Consider the following 19,841-nt stretch of genomic DNA (forward strand, 5'->3'; position numbering starts at 1 on the left):
CATTATGAATGGCCTCTCTCCCCCACAACTTCAACAGATGGAAACACATCTGGGAGGACAAGGGATGAAATGAGATAAATCAGAAGAGGAATAACAATAATACATTCAAATCAAGTCTCAACAGATTTAGTATTGGTGTTTACAGACAGAAAATTTTCAGTTTGGGGCATTTTCATGCAGGTGTCCATGAAAGGAGAGAGGACGAGAGTTTGAAGTGAAAGTTGGCCAACAGAGAGAGAAACCTAGGAGGACGAAAAGAATTCACAACAGGGTGGTCACCCTCATGGATCAACTTTCTGCTAGGGGGAGCACACACACTCTGGCCAGAGAGATGATCAGCTCTCGCAAATGCAAAATCATCTCCCCTGAAGGACACAGCTAGTCCGGGAAACTCACACCCAGGTAACGGGGAATCCCTGCCTGGAGCAGTACGGCTGCTGCACAGAACAATTCCCAAACCAGAATAACACTCACCGACAGGACGGTTACTCTTGTCACAAGTTGGGAGCTCTTGCCTGGCATCAACAAGGATTCACGCTGTCACTGGCTCTTGATCACTTCCATCTCACCTCAGGGCTGGACTCCGTCCCCATGACTTCTTTTCCCTGGTATGAAACACAACACAAGAGGAAAAGAAAAAGAAATTGGTGGTTGAGGCTCCTCTTCTCGCCACTCTGCACCCCAGGGCCTTCAGCTTCAACCATCCTCCATTCTGCCATCACAGCTACAATTAGAATCGAGCCCAGGGCTACACACCTGCTTTGGTCTCCCCAAATCCTAGGCCCGTCAGCATGTCTCCCTCCACAGAAGTTACCTGGTCTCATCTTTACACTCATCTTCATATTGCTTTTCTCTTCCAGAGTACTTCTCTGCCTCCTCAGGACCGTCTGTCCTCAGCTCTGCAGGCAAGAGGGAAGGGGACATGATGGAACACACACACCCAATTCCAGACACCCCACAGCATCCACAGGGCTACCAAAACACCTCATCTTCGAGCCAAAACCACACTCACCCTGAGGGAGCAAAAAGCCTTTCGTGAGCACAGCAACACACAAACAGGAAAGATTAAAACAACCCAAAACCCCAGCCCAGCAAAGGTGGGAGCTTTCCTGGCCACAGTCCATGGGGCTCATGGATGGAGAAGTCTCTGGGTGGGGGGTCACTAGCTCAGCATGTGATTGACTGGATGTAGAGGAGGCCCTGACTGTGGGTTGGGTTGTCCAGAAGGACCTGAGGGAAGGGAATAGGTGGGTTAGGGACAGAGGAGAGATGTGTTACCAAGGTGCATTGTGGGAATGTGGGATTTAGAGAGCCCAGAGTGGTATGGGTGTCGGCGGGTTTGACGACCCCACAGTGGTTGAAAAGGCGGAACCTGGCAGGTTGTGTAGCAGAGATTGAAGATGAGGAAACCTCACACCCTGGGGAAGGCTGGGGGAGTGGGAGGTTGGAAAGTGGGGCCCAGCAAGAGAAAGGGTTGGAGGCAATTAGGGGTGGGGCGATGAGAAACAGGGATGGGGGAGGAGGAGACGAGGGGGGCGGGTGCTGAGGACGGGAAGGAGGATGTGGGGGGTGGGGCGAGAGGCGGTAGGTGTTCGGGGTGCTGGGCAGGGGGGAGGAGGAGGTCGGGGCGAAAGGGAAAGGGCAGGTACGAGTGAAAACGATGGGGAGGGGGATGCTGGGGGCTGAGGGATCCCCACAGATGGGGTGGGGCTGGCGAGAGGGTCAACAACAGATGATGGGGAACTGGGGGCAGGGTTGTGGGGGCTCGAATGGCTGCTGGGGCCCTACAGAAGGAGAGGAGGGGGCTGGTGCTGGCAGGAGAGTCCAGGCAAGGGGGGACACTGGTGGGCAGGCTGGGCGGAGGTTGAAGACCCCGCGCGCACCAGGCTCCGCACGTGGGGCTGCCCCAGCAGCTCAGCACCCCCGTTGCCCCCCAGGCCCAGCGGGGGTGGGGGTGAAGCCCTTTCCACTCGCGCTGCCTCTGCCCCTGTGCCCCCCCCGCCCGGCTCCCACGGGCCCGGAGGCTGCTCCCGGGGCAGGGGACTGGGCCTGGCGCCTGGAACAGCGGTGTCTGAGCCCCCGGCCCCCCCTGCGGAGGCCGCCTCTCCCCGTCCCGGCCCAGCGCCCTCGGCCCCGGCCCCGCCCGCGGCGGTTGTCCTGAGAAACCGTGTCATCCTTCCGCCGTGAGACGAACCAGGAACTGCATCCCAGCGCTCCGTTCCCGCCCCCGCCCGCCCCGATCAGCTGCTTTGTGCGGGGTGAAAGGGGCGAAGCGGCGCGGCACGTTCCCACGCGGAGCAGGTTCCATACACTGCAACGGGGCGGGCTCTCTGGGGGCGCGGGGCGGGGGGCGGAGTTGTGGGGGGGGGGGGGGGAGGTGTCCGATTGACCCAGGGACCCGCCCTCTCCTACACTCGAGAGAACGGAAACGCCCCGGGGCTGGTTGGGAGTTGTAGTTCCTGGCTCGTCTCAGAGCGGAAGTGACGACAAGTTGCTCAGGCAACGCGCCCCCTCCCGGTGCACCCTGGGAAGCGTAGTTTTCCCTCTCACACGCGGCCTCTATTGGAGCAGGGGCCGTAGCTCTCAGTTCGCCGCGCCCCTCCCCGCTCCCTGATTGGCGGAGAGAGCGCGGGACAGAGACTCGGCGCGTGGGGTGCGGGCCTGGTTCCCTCCCCCCGAGGCTTCGCTGCCCCCGCCCCCTCCCCACGGGGAGCCGGGGGGGGGCACCAGTGGGACCCGCCCCGGCGCTGCGGGGGGGACGCGGGCTCGGGGGCAGCCGGCGGGCGGGGCCGGGCCGAGGGGCGCTGAGGCGGGACGGGGAGAGGCGGCTCCGCACGGGGGGGGCCGGGGGCTCAGACACCCAGTTCCAGGCGCCAGGCCCAGCCCCTCCCCGGGAGCAGCCCCGGGCCCGTGGGAGCCGGGCGGGGGGGGCAGAGGGCAGAGGCAGCGCGAGTGAAAGGGCTTTACCCCCCCCCCCCGCTGGGCCTGGGGGGGCAACGGGGGGGGCTGAGCTGCCTGGGAGCAGCCCCACAAGCGGCAGCCTGGGGCCGCGGGGCCTTCAACCTCCCCCAACCTGCCCCCCCGGTGTCCACCCCCCATTTTCTGTGACTCTCCTGCCAGCACCACCCCCTCCTCTCCCTCTGTAGGGCCCCTACAGCACCTTCAAGCCCCCACAACCTGCCCCCCCAGTGTCCCATCATCTGTTGTGACCCTCTCGCCAGCCCCACCCCCATCTGTGGGGATCCCTCAGCCCCCAGCATCCCCTCCCCCATCGTGTACACTCTGCTTGGCCTTTCCCTCTGCCCCGACCTCCTCCTCCCCCCTGTCCTCAGCACCCCGACACTGACCTCCTCTCGCCCCATCCCCACATCCTCCTTCCCGTCCTCAGCACCCCGCCCCCCCTTCCTCCTCCTCCCCCATCCCTGTTCTCAGCGCCCCACCCCTAATTGCCTCCAACCCATTTCTCATTGCTGGGCCCCACTTTCCCATCCTTCCACTCCCCCAGATCATCCCTAGGGTGTGAGGTTCCTCATCTTCAATCTCTGCTACACCCAAACCTGCCAGGTTCCCCTTTTCAACCACTGTGGGGTTGTCCAACCCGCCGACACCCATCCACTCTGGGCTCTCTAAATCCCACATTCCCACAATGCTCCTTGGTAACCCCTCCCTCTTCTATCTCTAATCCCCCTATTCCCTTCCCTTAGGTCCTCCTGGACAGCCCAGCCCACAGTCAGGCCTCCACATACATCCCAGTCATTCTCATGCTGAGCTAGTTCTTCAGGGACCCCCACAGCCCAGCAAACTTCTCCATCCATGAGCCCCATGGACCTGTGGCCGGGAAGGTGAGGAAGCTCCTACTTTGGCTGGGCTGGCTGTGGGTGTTAATGTTTTCCTGTCTTGTGTGTGCTGTGCTCACAAAGGCTTTTTGCTCCCTCGGGGTGGGGTGTGGTTTTGGCCGAAGATGAGGTGTTTTGGTAACCCTGTGGATGCTGTGTGGTGTCTGGAATGGAGCGTGTGTGTTCCCATCATGCCTCTTCCCCTCTGCCTGCAGAGCTGTGGACAGACAGGCCTGAGGAGCAGAGTAGGAGCTCTGGGAAGGATAAGAGCAATATGAAGATGGAGTGCAAGATGAGGCCAGATAACTTCTGTGGAGGGAGACATACTGGACAGGGCCTAGGATTGGGGAGACAACCAGGTGTGAGCCCCGGGTTCAGATTTCTAATTGTAGCTGTGATGGCAGAATGGGAAGAGGGTTGAAGCCGAAGCCCTGGGGTGCGGGAGTAGCGAGAAGAGGAGCCTCACCACCATTGCTTTTTCTTTTCCTCTTGTGTTGTGTTTCATACCAAGGGAAAAGAAGTCGCAGGAATGGAATCCAGCCCTGAGGTGAGATGGAAAGTGATCGAGAGCAGTGACAGCGTGAATCCTGTTGATGTCAGGCAAGAGCTGCCTAACTGGGACAAGAGTAACCGTCTCTGTTGGTGAGATGTGTATCTGGTTTGGGAAGGGCTCTGGTCACAGCCGTCCTGGCTCCAGGCAGGGACTTCTTGTTACCTGGATGTTGGTTTCTGGACTAGCTTTGGCTTCAGGGGAGATGATGTTGCCATTTGCGAGAGCTGATCATCTCTCTGGCCAGGAGTGGTGTGTGCTCCCTAGCAGAAAGTTGGATCCATGAGGGTGACTCCCTGTTGTGAATTTCTTTCGTCCTCCTTGGTTTCTATCTCTGTGTTGGCCAACTTTCACTCAAACTCTCTCTCTTTCCTTTCATGGACACCTGTCATGTTCAGTTGCCTGCATTCTCTTCCTCTGCTCCCCCTCCCCTAGTCTCCTATGGGCTCAGCTGGGTCTATCTGCCCATGGGCAGGGTCTCTGCCGTACTGGGAAGGATGTGTCCTGCCTGCTAGGATTGAGGGTTGCTCCTCCCACCTCCTATCTTCGGGAAGACCTCATTGCTGTAACTAGGTCACAGTGTGAGTGGCCGTTCATGTCTTTGGGGCTGTGAGGTCTGAGACTGAGAGGGGTGGGCTCATGGTCGTGGCTTTGGGCAGAGGAGAAGTGGGGCTGGGATTAGAGATGCCCCTTTCACCCGCTAGCTCCATTATGCATCACCCAAAAGCCTCGCTCAGGGTCCACTATGCTTCCTTGTGCTAGGCACTGCAGGGACAATCAGAGGGACAGCAGGATGCATGAGGAAATAGATGAGTGCGTGAGGCAGATGGGTGAAGGGGTATGTGTGGCATACGTTGGGGATGGATGGGGGGTTGAGGGTTGGACGGAGAGCGGGACAGATGGAGAGCTGCAGGGACGGATGGTGATGTCTCAGGCTGGACTTGTGATGGGATCAGCTCATGGCCGCTGGCTCTGTCATGTCCTTCCCCCATCTGCCCATCTGACTCTGGCCCTGTCTCTCACAGGCAGCACTCAGCGGAGTCTGGCCCTGTTGTTACACTGGTGCCTACATCCAGCGCACACCTGTACGTAATGTGCTCCTGGAGAGCTCAGGCAGGGAGAAGCATGTGGCTCACGGCTGCTGAACCAGCTACTCCAAAGAGTGCCGCAGATCTCCCCTTCCTTGGGCAGCAAGAACCTGGGCAGGGGGTTCCCTTTCCCTCCTCGCTGCCAAAGCAGCCTGCTCAGCGCAGAAACCGAGGTCACCTGTCTCCACCCAGCCTCTAGCTGGAGCTGCTCCAGCCCCGAATTGCTGGTATCCAGCCTGGCTGGAGTTGGTGCGATGTCCTAGTGGAGTCCGTTCTTTCTCCCCGGTAGATTATGATTTTCCCCACTGCATGCAGTTGCTCTTTCTCAGCTTCCCCATAGCCCCTCCCCAGTGATAGTGACCTCTGCTGGCCAGGCACGGGAGTGTCCTGTAGGTGCCTTCTTGTAGGAGCAGTGACTCCTGGTGGCGAGGGGCAGCAATGCCTGGCATGTATCCCCCATGGCATTGCTGCAGCGACCCCTGGTGGCAACTGAGGGCAGTTGTCTGTGTGACCCCACCACTGCCATTGTGCCTGTGAGCGCTGGTGGGTAGGTGAGGCAGGGCCCTGTATGTATATCAGCCATTGGGGCAGGGCCCTCTGCATATCCCACTCTCATCTCGGTGACTCGTGTTGCCCAGCTGGGGCAGTCCCCTGTGTGTATTTACTCCCCCCCAACCCCTATATTGGGCATGTGACCACTAATAGCCAGAGGAGTCAGTGCCCAATGTGTATTCTTCACCTCCCCCAAGGGGGCAGGGTGCCTGGGTGGCTGTGTCAAGCAGTGCCCTGGGTGTCTTCCAACCCCTTTGTGGCAGTGAGCCCTGCTTCTGGTGTGTATCACTCCCCCACTAGGGATGTGCACTGTAGGCCCAGTATGGCAGTGCCCTGTGTGTAGCCCCCTCCCTCCCCCGCCCCCAGGGTGATCAGATAGAAAGTGTGAAGAATCAGGACAGGGTGGAGGATAATAGGCACCTACATAAGAAAAAGTCCCGAATATCGGGACTATCCCTATAAAATCGGGACATCTGGTCACCCTTTCCCCTCTACCCGTGTGCCAGATATGGCAGGCACTGATCCCTGGCATTCCTGTGGGGCAATACCCTCTGTATATCCCCCAATTGGGGCAGTGACCCCTGCTGGTCAAGTGGGGCAGTGCCCTGTGTGTGTGTGTGTCCCCTATTTAGGTAGTGACCCCGATGGCTAAGTGAGGCAGTGGCCTTTGATTTCCTCTTCTCTCCCCAGCCCCCCCCCTCTCTCTAGGGTAGGGCCCCCAGTTGGGGCACTACCCGATGTGTATCTCTACTAATTGGAGCAGTGACCTCCCCGTGGTGCCCTGGTGTGGCAGTGCCCTATTGGTATCTCCCTCCCCCTCTCCCCACGCCATTGTGGTAGTGGCCACATCAGGCAGTGGCCTATCATCTCCACCGCAAAAGCGCCATTGCAGCAGTGCCACCTGGTGGCCATGTGCAACAGTGCCCCGCTTGTATCCCCCTTAACCTTTGCTGCAGTGACCCCAGGTGCTCAGTTTGAGTAGTAGCCTGTGTTTACCTCACCTCTTGGGGCAGTAACATGTGGGGCCAGCTAAGACAGAGCACAGTCTGTGACGTCTGGTGGCCACGTAGGGCAGTGGCCTGTATGTACCATCTCCTCTGAAGCGGTGACCACTGGTGTCTTGGTGCTAAGATGCACCCACCTCTGGGTTACGTAGTGGGGCTGTTGACAGGACAGTGGGGACTGCCGCCCCTTTCCAGTAAGTAGGGGAAAGTCTGGTGTTCGGGGCAGAGTGTTCCACCTTCTGTTGAACTGTGATGCTCTGAGCACCTTTCCCTTCCATGAAGAAGACCTTGTGTGACTCCAAAGCTGGTCCAGTAACAGGTATCACCTCACCTGCCTTGTCTCTCTGGTATTCTGGCCAGTGTCCAACTTCCCCTTCACTGTTGGTCTTCAAACTTCCTCCAAGCCTCTTCACCCAGTCCCTTAAGATGCCAAACCTCCCCTGGAGCCCAACCCTGGGGAGGGCACCCTATCTGAAAACCCTACGGCACCATGGGGGTGGTAGTGTCCACTGCCTCCATCTCCCACCAGCCAGGATGGGCCCCACAGCACAATGGGAGTGTTTGTGTCTCCTGCTTCCATTTCCTGACAGCTGCTGCCAGGCCCGGCCTAAACTTCTCATTTCTGGTGCGAGTCTGGAAGCAGGTGCTGCCGGGAAGGGTGGTGCTGGTGTCAGGAGAAAGCAGGAGGAGTAAGTGGGTCTGTGCTACTGCGGGGAGGTGCTTCCCTTGCTGTGAAACGGCCCCGCTATTAGAGGAGATGTCATCTCCCTGCCCTGCCATGCTCTGCACCAGCCCCTGCTTGTCACGGAAGCAGGGCTGGCTCCAGGCACCAGCGTAGCAAGCAGGTGCTTGGAGCAGCCAATTCAAAGGGGCGGCCCGTCTGGTATCGGGTCAGCATGTCTGGTCTTTGGCGGAAATTCAGCGGCGGGTCCCCCTTTTCCTGTCTTAGTCTTTGAGCTGCCACCAAATGTCTACCAAAGAGGAAGGGAGGGAGGACTCGCCGCTGAACTGCCGCAGAAGAAGCAGTGTGGTTGAGCTGCTGTCAAAGAGCCACAGCGGTTTTTTTCTTTTATATTTACTTTCTCCACACCTGTCATGGTTTTATAGACCTCCGTCGTATTCCCCTTTAGTCGTCTCTTTTCCAAGATGAAAAGTCCCAATCTTATGAATCTCTTCTTAGACAGAAGCTGGTCCATATCCCCTCATCATCTTTGTTGTCCTTTTCTGAATCTTTCCCATTCCAATAGATCTTTTTTGAGATTGAGGCGACTGCATCAGCACACAGTATTCAAGATGTGGACGTACCGTGGATTGATATTGAAGCGATATGATAGTTTCTGTCTTCTTACCTATCCCTTTCGTAATGATTCCCAACACTCCGCTGCACATTGAGTGGATGTTTTCAAAGAACTATCCACAACGACTCCCAGATCTCTTTCTCAAATGGTAACAGCTAATTTAGACCCCATCTTTTTATAGGGATAGTTGGGATTCTGTTTTCCAACGTGCATTACTTTGCACTTAACAGCGCCGATGTTCATCTGCCATTTGGTTGTCCCGTCACCCAGTTGTGTCAGATCTCTTTGTGGCTCTTCGCAGTCTGCCTGGGAATTAACTATCTTGAGCAATTTTGTATCATCTGCAAATTTTGCCACTTCACCGTTTACCCCTTTTCCCAGATCATTTATGAATAAGTTGAACAGTACTGCTCCCAGTACAAACACCTGGGGATAAGAGAGGGAAGATCCTCTTCTGACGCTGGCAGACCAGGTGCCAGCTCACGCCAAGGCCCCTAGGCCTTACTGATAAGTGACAAACGCATGGCTGGAAACTAGTCTTGCTCACCTGTTTGTTAGTGTTGTTAAAACAGGCATTAGATTCATAAAAATGTGTTTAGAGTTTATGACTAGCTCGTCAGTTGCTGCATGCATTCTTCTCACCTATAATAGCCGTAGCCTGTGTTGTAAGGTGATATATAAGCGTTGGCACTAAAGCTGTAAACCCCCTTGCTGCCACTCCGCCCCCATTCAGGAGAGAAGCATTACCAAGTGTGAAATGCTAGTTTACCAGAAGAAGCGTCATCTCCTTTCCAACAGGAGAAGGCCCTGACTGAGACATCAGACAGGCCACTGTGGATCATCCATGGACAAAAGACCTGGTTGATTGCTCCCCCTCACACACCCACGAGGAGGCAGAGACCTGCACAAACACTTGCCCCCATCAGCTTGAGCTCTGGGGGAATGGAATAAAAATCTCTGTCAGGAAGAAACTGTTGTCCCCACCCGCGATGCTGCTTGGACTTCAGGGAGACGGCATGCCTTCTAAGCATAAGCAAGGGATCCCGGCTGTTTGGCTAGGGTTAGCCCTAAAGGACATACAGATTTTGAGTGTTACAGCAGCTTCTACTACACCTGGGTGGCAAGCTAGAGTCAGGGTGCCCAAGGGGGCTGTCTGTGACTCCATGTTAAGGCTGTTCTTGTGCCTGAGGAGATCACACTTGATGCTTGGTGGGTGAGATCAAAGTGTGTGTGTAATACACAACCGTGAGGAACCTCACTGCCTGCCAGCCCCAGGCTCCAGGGGCTCCTGCTCTCTGGGGCTCTGGCTGCACTAGAAAAGTAAGTTTCAAGCTTGCCTGGTTCAGAAAACTGGAAGGGAAAGATAGAGAACCCACATTACATTTTTTAAACAAAGAATTCTCATGATTTATAAGTCACTGTTGTGATTTTGGGGATTTTCCAATAGTGAGGGTGGCAATAATGAGAAGTTAAGGGTAATTATTTAGCATTTAGATTACAGTCAGTTTGGGGGGAAAAAATCAGGCTTGGGGCCCTTGTGTGCCGGATGCAGCACGACATCTAGTGCCTTGTCTAGATCTTACGAACCAAGATACATAGAATGTAGGTCGGGTACGGAGAAGTCTGTGTAACTCGTGCAGTTGTTGATGTACACGTAATCTCAAATATTACCAAGCCCCCACCCCAAGAAAAACAAAAACAAAAAAAACCAACCATCTCCCCAACAGACCCAGAGTCCGGAAAGCATTTGTCCCTCATACTGTTGAAAAGACTCACAGCAGAAAGAAGAAGTCCAGCCTCTTAAATAATTATCTAGCAAGACAAAGAAGAACCTCTCACATCTGCAGACTCACAAAACACTTCCAAGGAAGTGTAACTGTATTGTGTTTATCATAAAGAAACAAAACCACTAAAAACACCATATTTTTCTGCTTTTTCAAAAAAAAAATCTGCTTGAAAAAAAAATCATCACAGTTTAATTCTTTTCTGTTTTTCTAATGAGAAGGTTCTCCCCTAAAGAAAATACACTGTTCCTAGAGACACTGCAATACCAGATCCATGCATGGGGTAGACAAAGCAAGCTCTTGTTCTCACAAATTCTTCTCTTTCAAAAATCAAGGTAATACACAGTGCTCACATCAAAGACAGATTATCATGAACAGACACTATGCTTTGATCTTAGCTCCAGAGAGCCAAGAAACAATGCTGACATTCTGCCACGCACGCACACCCCTGCGCCCACCCATTTCTACCTCACCAGGACGAGCTCCCAGGCATGCAACAAACACCATAACTAGGGAACTCTATGGAAGACTGAATCAGTTCCCCGAAATGACTCCAGTGGAAGAATTCAAAGCAAGAACCCTTAACACACAATTCTGTTCAAAGACAGACAAGTCTTGCAGATGCCTTCCTCTCCTTGGTTTCCCCTCTAGACTCCTAATTTCCATAAACCCACCCATTGACCTGTGACTACCAATCTCTCACTGTTAACTCTTATAGGAAACCAGGGCAAAGAAAGCCTATGCAAGCGCTATTCCGCAGCCCCAGTGCTCTTTTCTGCTCCTTCCCACGCAACTATATCAAACATACAGTCAATTGCATCAAAGCAGTTCCTTGCTATTTGGGGCATTGGTGCCCCTTAGTCCCTCTGAGGTGATCGGCTGGTTCCTTCTGGCCTTAAATGCTAGGAATCTGACTCAAATGGCCACAAACTTCCTCCTCTTCTGCTCCTATGAACTATCCCTCATCTGGGCAAAACATTTAAAAACACTGGTGTTTTCCCAACAGGAAAGGGATGGATAATTTCTCTTCTGTGGGGAGACGAGGGAAACCATGCAATTACCTTATGGAAGGTATATTAAGGAGGGCGGCGTAAGAACCCTCATGGACTAGATTAAGAAAGCAGCTCTTTAACTGACCTTCCAACAATGACAAACTGAAATCCGCAAGAGCAGCCTTTCAACTCAGGGACCCAAAAATAAGCTGTTGACAATAACTAACCCAAGAGTTACAAATGACTCCAAACCATACACTCTTAGGACAGACCAAACGTTAACACAAACAACAATGCAATTCTTTGCTGCTCTTTAAGTGTGATAACCAAAAACTTATGAAACCAAAGAGCCAGCAGAATACACACCACAAAACAGTCCCCTGTTAGCTAGGAAGCCATCTCACTAACACGATGAGCTCAAAAAAAAAAAAAAAGGGGGGCAAAAAATCCCACACAGTCATTTTCAGAGCTCTCAGTTGTTTTCATACACTAATAGAAAAGCTTGAGTTACTGACACTAGTTGAGATAGTATCCTTCTGTTTTTTTCACAACAGGGAACTGCCTTACCAAAACAAAGCCTCAAAAAAATTGGGTACAAATTCATAAATGCTCCTCTCCACAAAAATCTTTAGTAAAAGGCAAAAGATTTATACAAACTGGGAAGGGGAGAGAAGAAAATGAAGAAGAAGAAAGAAAAAGAAAAAGAAAAGCAGAGTCTCTGCCGGGGCAACCGCATATCCTACCACAAGTCAGGGTGACTACTCTCACAGCCCACTAAACTGCTAGCTTTTAGAGGAAATGGAATTGAACCGATTGACAGCCTGAGTTGGATCATGGGAACCGGGGACACAGGGAGCAAAACCAGCCCCTTGACCAGGGACTCGCTTCACTGCAGGCAATGCACTGTGGGTATGCAAATAAGATGCTCCGGCCGTCTCCAGTGCTCAAAGGAGTCTTTTCTCCGAGCTGCCTCTGCTCCTTCCCCAGCTGGGCAGAGATTGGGATGCAGTGAGGGTGGGGAAGCTGCTCTCCTGAGACAGTCCCGCTGATGGCCAGGCACATGGAGGACGGAGCCTGGATGAGAAGCCAGAGGGCACTTGGCCCACAGCTAAAATCTGGAGCAAAAGCACACACTTTGCAAAGGAACAGGAGCCGGGATCTCAGACATGAGATTCTATCTGCCGGCCGGGGTGCGACCCCGTGTTGTACTTGCTGCTTGGTCTGTCTCTCCTGCAAAGTAGCTGGCCTCAGATCCTTGGGGTTCGCTGAGCTGCAGCTCACCTTGATACACGGGAACAGCTTAAAAATCATGGCCTCTCAGGGTTGGAAGGGACCTCAGGAGGTCATCTACTCCAACCCAATCCCCAACTAAATCATCCCAGCCAGGGCTTTGTCAAACCTGACCTTAAAAACCTCTAAGGAAGGAGATTCCACCACCTCCCTAGGGAACCTATTCCAATGCTTCACCACCCTCCTCATGAAAAAGGGTTTTCCTAATATCCAACCTAAACCTTCCCCACCGCAACTTGGGACCATTGCTCCTTGTTCCGTCACCTGGTACCACTGAGAACAGTCTAGATCCATCCTTTTTGGAACCCCCTTTCAGGTAGTTGAAAGCAGCAATCAATCCCCCCTCATTCTTCTCTTCTGCAGACTAAACAATCCCAGTTCCCTCAGCCTCTCCTCATAAGTCATGTCTTCCAGCCCCCTAATCATTTTTGTTGCCCTAGGCTGGACTCTTTTCAGTTTTTCCACATCCTTCTTGGAGTGTGGGGCCAAAAACTGGACACGGTACTCCAGATGAGGCCTCACCAATGTCGAATAAAAGGGAACGATCACGTCCCTCGATCTGCTGGCAATGCCCCTACGTATACAGTCCAAAATGCCGTTAGCCTTCTTGGCAACAAGGGCACACTGTCGACTCATATCCAGCTTCTCATCCACTGTAACCCCTAGGCCCTTTTCTGCAGAACTGCTGCCTAGCCATTCGGTCCCTAGTCTGGAGCAGTGCATGGGATTTTTCCGTCCTAAGTGTAGGATTGGGCACTTGTCCTTGCTGAACCTCATCAAGTTTCTTTCAGCCCAATCCTCTAATTTGTCTAGGTCCCTCTGTATCCTATCCCTACCCTCCAGCGTATCGACCGCTCCTCCCAGTTTAGTGTCATCTGCAAACTTGCTGAGAGTGCAGTCCAAGCCATCCTCCAGATCATTAATGAAGATGTTGAACACAACCAGCCTCAGAACCAACCCTTGGGGCATGCCGCTTGATATCGGCTGCCAATTAGACGTGGAGCCATTGATCACTACGCGCTGAACCCGACGACCTAGCCAGCTTTCTGTCCACTTTATAATCTATTCATCCAGCCGATACTTTTTGAACTTGCCGACAAGAATACTGTGGGAGATTGTATCAAAAGCTTTGATAAAGTCAAGGAGTAACACCTCCATTGCTTTCCACTCATCCGCAGACCCAGTTATCTCCTCACAGAAGGCAATTAGGTTAGTCAAGCTTGACTTGCCCTTGCTGAATCCATGCTGACTGCTCCTGATCACTTGCCTCTCCTCTGAGTGCTTTAGAATTGATTCCTCGAGGACCTGCTCCATGATTTTTCCAGGGACTGAGGTGAGGCTGACTGGCTTGTAGTTCCCCTGATCCTCCTTCTTTCTTCCCTTTTTGAAAGATGGGCACTACATTAGCCTTTTTCCAGTCATCTGGGACCTCCCCCGCTCACCATGACTTTTCAAATATAGCCAGTGGCCCTGCAATTACACCCGCCAACTCCTTTAGCACCCTCGGATGCATCGCATGCAGCCCAAAGGATTCTTGCTCGTCCAGCTTTTCTAAATAGATTTGAACCACTTCTTTCTCCACAGTGGGCTGGTCACCTCCTCTCCATGCTATGCTACCCAGTGCAGCAGTCTGGGAGCTGATTTTGTTCGTGAAGATGGGGACAGGGGGAAGCATCAACTACATTAGTTTTTTCCACATCCTCTGTCACTAAGTTGCCTCCCTCATTGAGTAAGGGGCCTACATTTTCATTGACTTTCTTCTTGTTGCTAACATACCTGAAGAAACTCTTCTTGTTGTTACTCTTAATATCTCTTGCTAGCTACAACTCCAAGCATGAGTTGCCCTTCCTGATTTCACTCCTGCCTGCCTGAGCAATATTTTTATACTATTCCCGGGTCATTTGTCCAATCTGCCTGGCTGGGGGGAGGATGTAAGCAGGGTCGCTATGAACTCTACCCTGCCATCTGTTGGTGATCTGTTGTAAAGGCCTTTTGAGGCTGCTGTCATTTGCATGGTTCCACCCACCCCGGATTGCATGATGGGGGTGCTTGTCCAAAGGATCATTTCGGCTGCTGTGGGATCCTCAGTCTCTTTCTTATTAGGGCAGTGGTAATAAAGTGCAGTTATTCCAGTGATATGAATCAAGGACAGTAGAACGGAACTTAGCGGTTCATGATTTCGGGACTCACCCGAACCTACATGAATGTCGTTAGGCAAGGGACATGGGTTCCAAAACATGGTGAAATAAGAAAGACTGAAAAGGGATATTTGTGCTTAGTGCTATGGTTTTCTTGTGGAATCTTAAAATGCACATTTTATGTTCTTTGTGTTTCTCTAGTTAAAAAGTAGGATGTTTTATGTTTCTAACCCATGTTTAAAACTAACCATAAATAAAAAGCGGTTAGTGACTCAAAGCAGTTTTCCAGTATCTCTAAAGGGCTATGCTGTGATCTGTTTTCCACATTAGAAGTTGAAAACAACTCCATAGTTGGGGAAAAAGCTCCTCACCACTCACACAGCAAACAAATTTTGTGGATTGGATTCTGAGAGTTAAGCTGTGGGGCACAGCTTTTGTGCCACACTCTGAAACCAGATTCTGAGTAACAAGTCAGTGCGTAGCTTTACACAAATTCTGGCCTCTGGGACCAGAGCTGGGGGTGGGCCCCCACTACTTTTGTGGTACATGCACCACCTCTGCAAATCAACCTTTGCCACCTCACTCCATAACACCACACACACAGCAGCTGCCTTTTACCTCTCAGAACCAAAACACACCCTGAAAGAAATCAAACGGCATAAGCTTAAGGCCAACGACTGCACCACTAACAACAACTGAAAGAGATTCAAAAACATCTCTGTCTTTACACACCAGGGACGGCAGGAACGAAACCAGCACACCAGCTGCTAAAAGCCAAACAAACATCCATTCCAGCCTCCCACAAGCCTTGGGCATTGGGAACCCAGACCCCTTAATGATGAGTACTTTTCAGGCGAGGGTGAAGCTCTCAGGCCTCAAATGCCAGCTACAGTTACTCTCTCCTTGATCCAAAGCGAACAGCAAAATACACTGCATTACTCCTGCCCCAATAACAAAGAGACTGGGGATCCCACAGCAGCTGAAATGACTGTTTGGACAAGCACTCCCATCATGCAATCCGGGGTGGGTGGAACCATGCAAATGACAGCAGCCTCAAAAGGCCTTTACAACAGATCACCAACAGATGGCAGGGTAGAGTTCATAGCGACCCTGCTTAAACAAGATTGTGGAAAAGATTAAAAAACACTGAATGTTCAAACTCACCAAATGCGGGTCAATCCATCCTCATCGTCCTATCCGCTCTTTATACTCCACACCTGAACTTAGCCCTCACATGGACAACATACCCTCCTAACTCAGTGTCTGTACGTTAACCTTTTACCCCCAGTCGGGGCTATTGCACATTATGTATTCCTTATGCCACCCGATCTTAAAGCGAACTTCGCACCCCCGGGTAATCTGTACGTTGTTCCCTGATCACCAGAAACTTCTGCTCCTAAACGCTGTACCGTACCCGTTTTTTTCCTTTGAACGTCATCTTAATAAAATGTTGACATTTGTTCGAGATCCCGGCTCCTCTTCCTTTGCAAGGCTTGTGTGTTTGCTCCGGGTTTTAGTCTGCTAAGACAGCGAGGGGGGCCGATTGAGCCAGAGGCGCTTGCCTGCTGCAGACAGGGATCCAAGGCTGAACCACGTCCCCCACCAGCTGAAGGCTTAACTGAGAACAGTTTAAGAACTGCTCCCGTCTCCGGCACTCAGCTACCCAGCTCCCAGTGGGGTCCAAACCCCAAAGAGATCCCTTTTACCCTGCAGATGCTGTAAAATCCTGTGACCAGGGCAGCTGCCAGCAGCCTGCGCATCCGCCTGCCAGCACGAGAGCGCGTAAGGCCCTAATCTGGATAGTGCCGGCTGGGTGGCAGGGCTGTGAAGAGCCAGCAGAGTGGTGCAGCGGAAGCGTGCTGGGCCCATAACCCAGAGGTCGATGGATCGGAACCATCCTCTGCTATGTGCGTGTTTGTTTCTTTTCCCTCTGGGCCTTCCAGCGAGGCGGTGAGCGGCAAGAGGTTGCTGAGGCTGGTGGCCTGCCAGAGAGCTCCCTGGCTACCTGGGCTGAAGGCAAGAGGGAGGTCTGGGTGTGGCAAGGGCCTCCTGTCCCAGAATGAGGCTGCAGTGCTTCCTGGTCCCCTTTTCCCACCCACCCCGGCGGGCTGCGGGAGAACACGAGGGAGGCTCTCGGGGCACTAGACAGTGCTGTGTGGCTGTCAGGGGAAAGAGCCGAGGCTACTGACTCGACCTGCCATTGACTCACGTGGCTCTGCGCGCCGTCAGCCGCGGCGGGCCTGGCTGCGCACGTGACTCAGGCTTGGGCAGCATGGCTGCTCTTTCCTGACGAGGCATGAGGCAGGCCAACAGCTTTGCACAGCCTACAGGGAAGTGGGAGGGAGGCGTCTCTGAGCAGGCGTGTCTCGTCCCCTTCTCCCTTGCCGCTTTGGCAGAGGCGGGAAGGGAGCAAAATGTTCCCGGCTGAAAGTTTTTGTGCTCGGCCTCGAGGATTAAGCCTGAGCCTCCAGCACGGCTGCTGGGAGACGGGTTTCTGAATGGCATCCAGCACGCTCTTTGGGCCACCAGCTGAAAGCACTGAGGCCAAGAGGCAGCAAAAGGGGACTTTGGAGGCTCCCTGCAGGCCTCAGGGAAGCAAGGAAGTAGCACGGGCTCATCGCCGTCCCCGGGTGGGCTCGAACCACCATCCTTTCGGTTAACAGCCGAACGCGCTAACCCATTGCGCCACAGAGACACAGACGGGCAAGGCTGTATGGAGCACAAAAGTCGGGAATCAGCACAGGGTACGGTCTACCATACGCATGCAGTTCTTAGACAAGCAACAGCAAGGGACTGGACTGGTATGCAGTTTAAGTTCTGTGGGAAGGAACCGAAAAGAGCACAGGGGCTGCGGTACAGTGCTTGCCTACACTTTCTTTGGCCTGTTTTGCTGGAAAAGTTTAGCAGGGCGAAATTCCTAGTCAGAGATCAGCAGGTGGGTTAATGCAAATTCTGGCCTCTGGGACCAGAGCTGGGGGTGGGCCCCCACAACTTTTGTGGCACATGCACCACCTCTGCAAATCAACCTTCGCCACCTCACTCCATAACACCACACACACAGCAGCTGCCTTTTACCTCTCAGAACCAAAACACACCCTGAAAGAAATCAAACAGCATAAGCTTAAGACCAACAACTGCACCACTAACAACAACTCAAACAGATTCAAAAACACCTCTGTCTTTACACACCAGGGACAACAGAAACAAAACCAGCACACACCGGCTGCCAAAAGCCAAACAAACATCCATTCCAGCCTCCCACAAGCCTTGGGCATTGGGAACCCAGACCCCTTAATGATGAGTACTTTTCAGGCGAGGGTGAAGCTCTCAGGCCTCAAATGCCAGCTACAGTTACTCTCTCCTTGATCCAAAGCGAACAGCAAAATACACTGCATTACTCCTGCCCCAATAACAAAGAGACTGGGGATCCCACAGCAGCTGAAATGACCGTTTGGACAAGCACTCCCATCATGCAATCCGGGGTGGGTGGAACCATGCAAATGACAGCAGCCTCAAAAGGCCTTTACAACAGATCACCAACAGATGGCAGGGTAGAGTTCATAGCGACCCTGCTTAAACAAGATTGTGGAAAAGATTAAAAAACACCTGCTTACATCCTCCCGCCAGCCAAGAATTGGTGGTCCTGATAAATCACATTCCCTATTATACTAACTCATTGGTATTGAATGCGAAGTTATGGCTAGCAAAAGTAGCCACCCATCTCTGCCTTGTAGCATCCAACTTAGTCCTTGTTAACACATAAGTCAGTGGATTGTTCTCTGTCCATACCTGAAACTGAGCACCACACAAGCAGTCTCGAAATTTCTCAGTGATGGCCCATTTCAAGACCAAGAACTGTTGCTGGTGGATGGGATAGCGAGTTTCGCTATCAGACAGTCCTCAGCTGGAAAAGCCTACAGATTTACATTTCCTTCCACTTCCTGGTACGGGACTGCTCCCAGACCCTCCAAACTGGCATCAGCATGCAGGATAAACCATTTGTTTGTGTTAAAAAGGACTAGGACTTGCACATGAATCAGTCAAATAATTATTTCCCATAAAGCCCTGTCACTTCTGTTATCCCGTCATGTCCCAAATGGAGAAGAGAGGAGCGCCTCCCGTGTCCCAGGCCAGGAACACCAGATTGGATGTGGGGAGGTGTTTATGACTCAGTCCAGGTTTGCTAGTGCTGCAAAGGAGAAGATTTCCTTCCTCAGTCCAGGTCAACTGGAATTGTTGTTGTAGTGGGAGAGAGATGTCTCTCATCTGGTTCTTAGATGCTTTGGTGAGAGGGGATAGGCAGAGGTTTTTTTTCCCCTTTGCAGCTCACATCGCATATTTCTTCTCTGGTTTTTGCTCTAGCTTGATTTCTCTCTTGCATCTCAGTTTTCTCTTTCTTGGCCTCATTCCAGACCATTCACAGCCCAATTCTCTATCCTAACCCTGAGTCCTCTACTGCACTCTGAATGTCTCATTCTAACCCCACCTCAGAGTCAGCACCTCTAGAACCAGTGCCTTCATCCCTCTGCACTCCAACTCTCTGTCCCATGTACCGTGATTTAGGGTGTACTAATAATATTAATTTGGATAATTTGATGAAAATTTAATTGATTAGCTTACATGTTATTTAATTTAATTGACTTACAAAGTTACATTTGCATTACTGCTATTCAAAAGATACATATGGCATTATATGCAACAAAGATTTGGTTAATATACTCACAGCCTTCCTTGATAACCTGGTGGTAAGAGACACAGGACCAGCCTTGCAGTTCAGGTTTCTCAATTCTTAAATGAAAGATGCAGTGCTTAGAAAATGCTAGTGTTACTTAGGGTTTACTTGAATATGTTAAACTTAAAATCAAAACCTAATAAACAAAGACTAAAAACGTAGGGAAACCGAACTTAGCCTAGTTCCCTTGAAACTTAAAATTTAAGAAAAAGTACAGCCTACTGATAGTACATAGAGAGAGAGTGGAGGAATTAAGTCACAATGATAGAGCAAAGTGCTCTAGTGAGGTGGGTTACCTCTTTTATAGGGCACAAGGGCCGGAAATCCTTCCTCCTATGCTCAAATTTCATTCCTCACCCACAAAAAATTAGGGTACATTTACTTCATAGGCTAGTATGTTTGTGCTTGCTGATGACATGTACATATGCACATAAGTTACCTTGTAGTGTACCTGTTAAATCTGTGGGTACAACACTGAATAAAACCCTATGCTATTCTCCATTGTCGATTGGTCTAAGTAAAGGTCTTGGACAGGCATGGGTACTTATCTTTTTAAGTAACGTGATAAAGGTCGATT

The 19,841-nt window shown here is 52.1% G+C and overlaps 1 long non-coding RNA gene and 3 other non-coding genes across 4 annotated transcripts in view; 1 reads left to right on the forward strand and 3 right to left on the reverse strand.

The window, feature by feature from the left end:
* The first annotated feature begins 2,570 nt into the window (after nucleotides 1-2,570).
* The window catches only part of LOC127041350 (uncharacterized), a 58,777-nt gene continuing 41,506 nt past the window's right edge, over nucleotides 2,571-19,841 (forward strand). The window contains exon 1 of the long non-coding RNA XR_007771635.1: nucleotides 2,571-2,653. This is a non-coding gene — a long non-coding RNA (uncharacterized LOC127041350). The remainder of the gene's footprint in view (nucleotides 2,654-19,841) is intronic.
* LOC127041363 (U2 spliceosomal RNA) lies at nucleotides 10,346-10,532 on the reverse strand. The gene has a single exon (XR_007771647.1). It is a non-coding gene; the product is annotated as a U2 spliceosomal RNA (small nuclear RNA).
* LOC127041381 (U5 spliceosomal RNA) lies at nucleotides 11,664-11,780 on the reverse strand. Its single transcript, XR_007771665.1, has one exon. It is a non-coding gene; the product is annotated as a U5 spliceosomal RNA (small nuclear RNA).
* TRNAN-GUU (transfer RNA asparagine (anticodon GUU)) lies at nucleotides 17,154-17,227 on the reverse strand. The gene has a single exon. It is a non-coding gene; the product is annotated as a tRNA-Asn (tRNA).

Source organism: Gopherus flavomarginatus (genome assembly GCF_025201925.1).
Source record: "Gopherus flavomarginatus isolate rGopFla2 chromosome 13 unlocalized genomic scaffold, rGopFla2.mat.asm SUPER_13_unloc_2, whole genome shotgun sequence".
Taxonomy (NCBI): domain Eukaryota; kingdom Metazoa; phylum Chordata; order Testudines; family Testudinidae; genus Gopherus; species Gopherus flavomarginatus.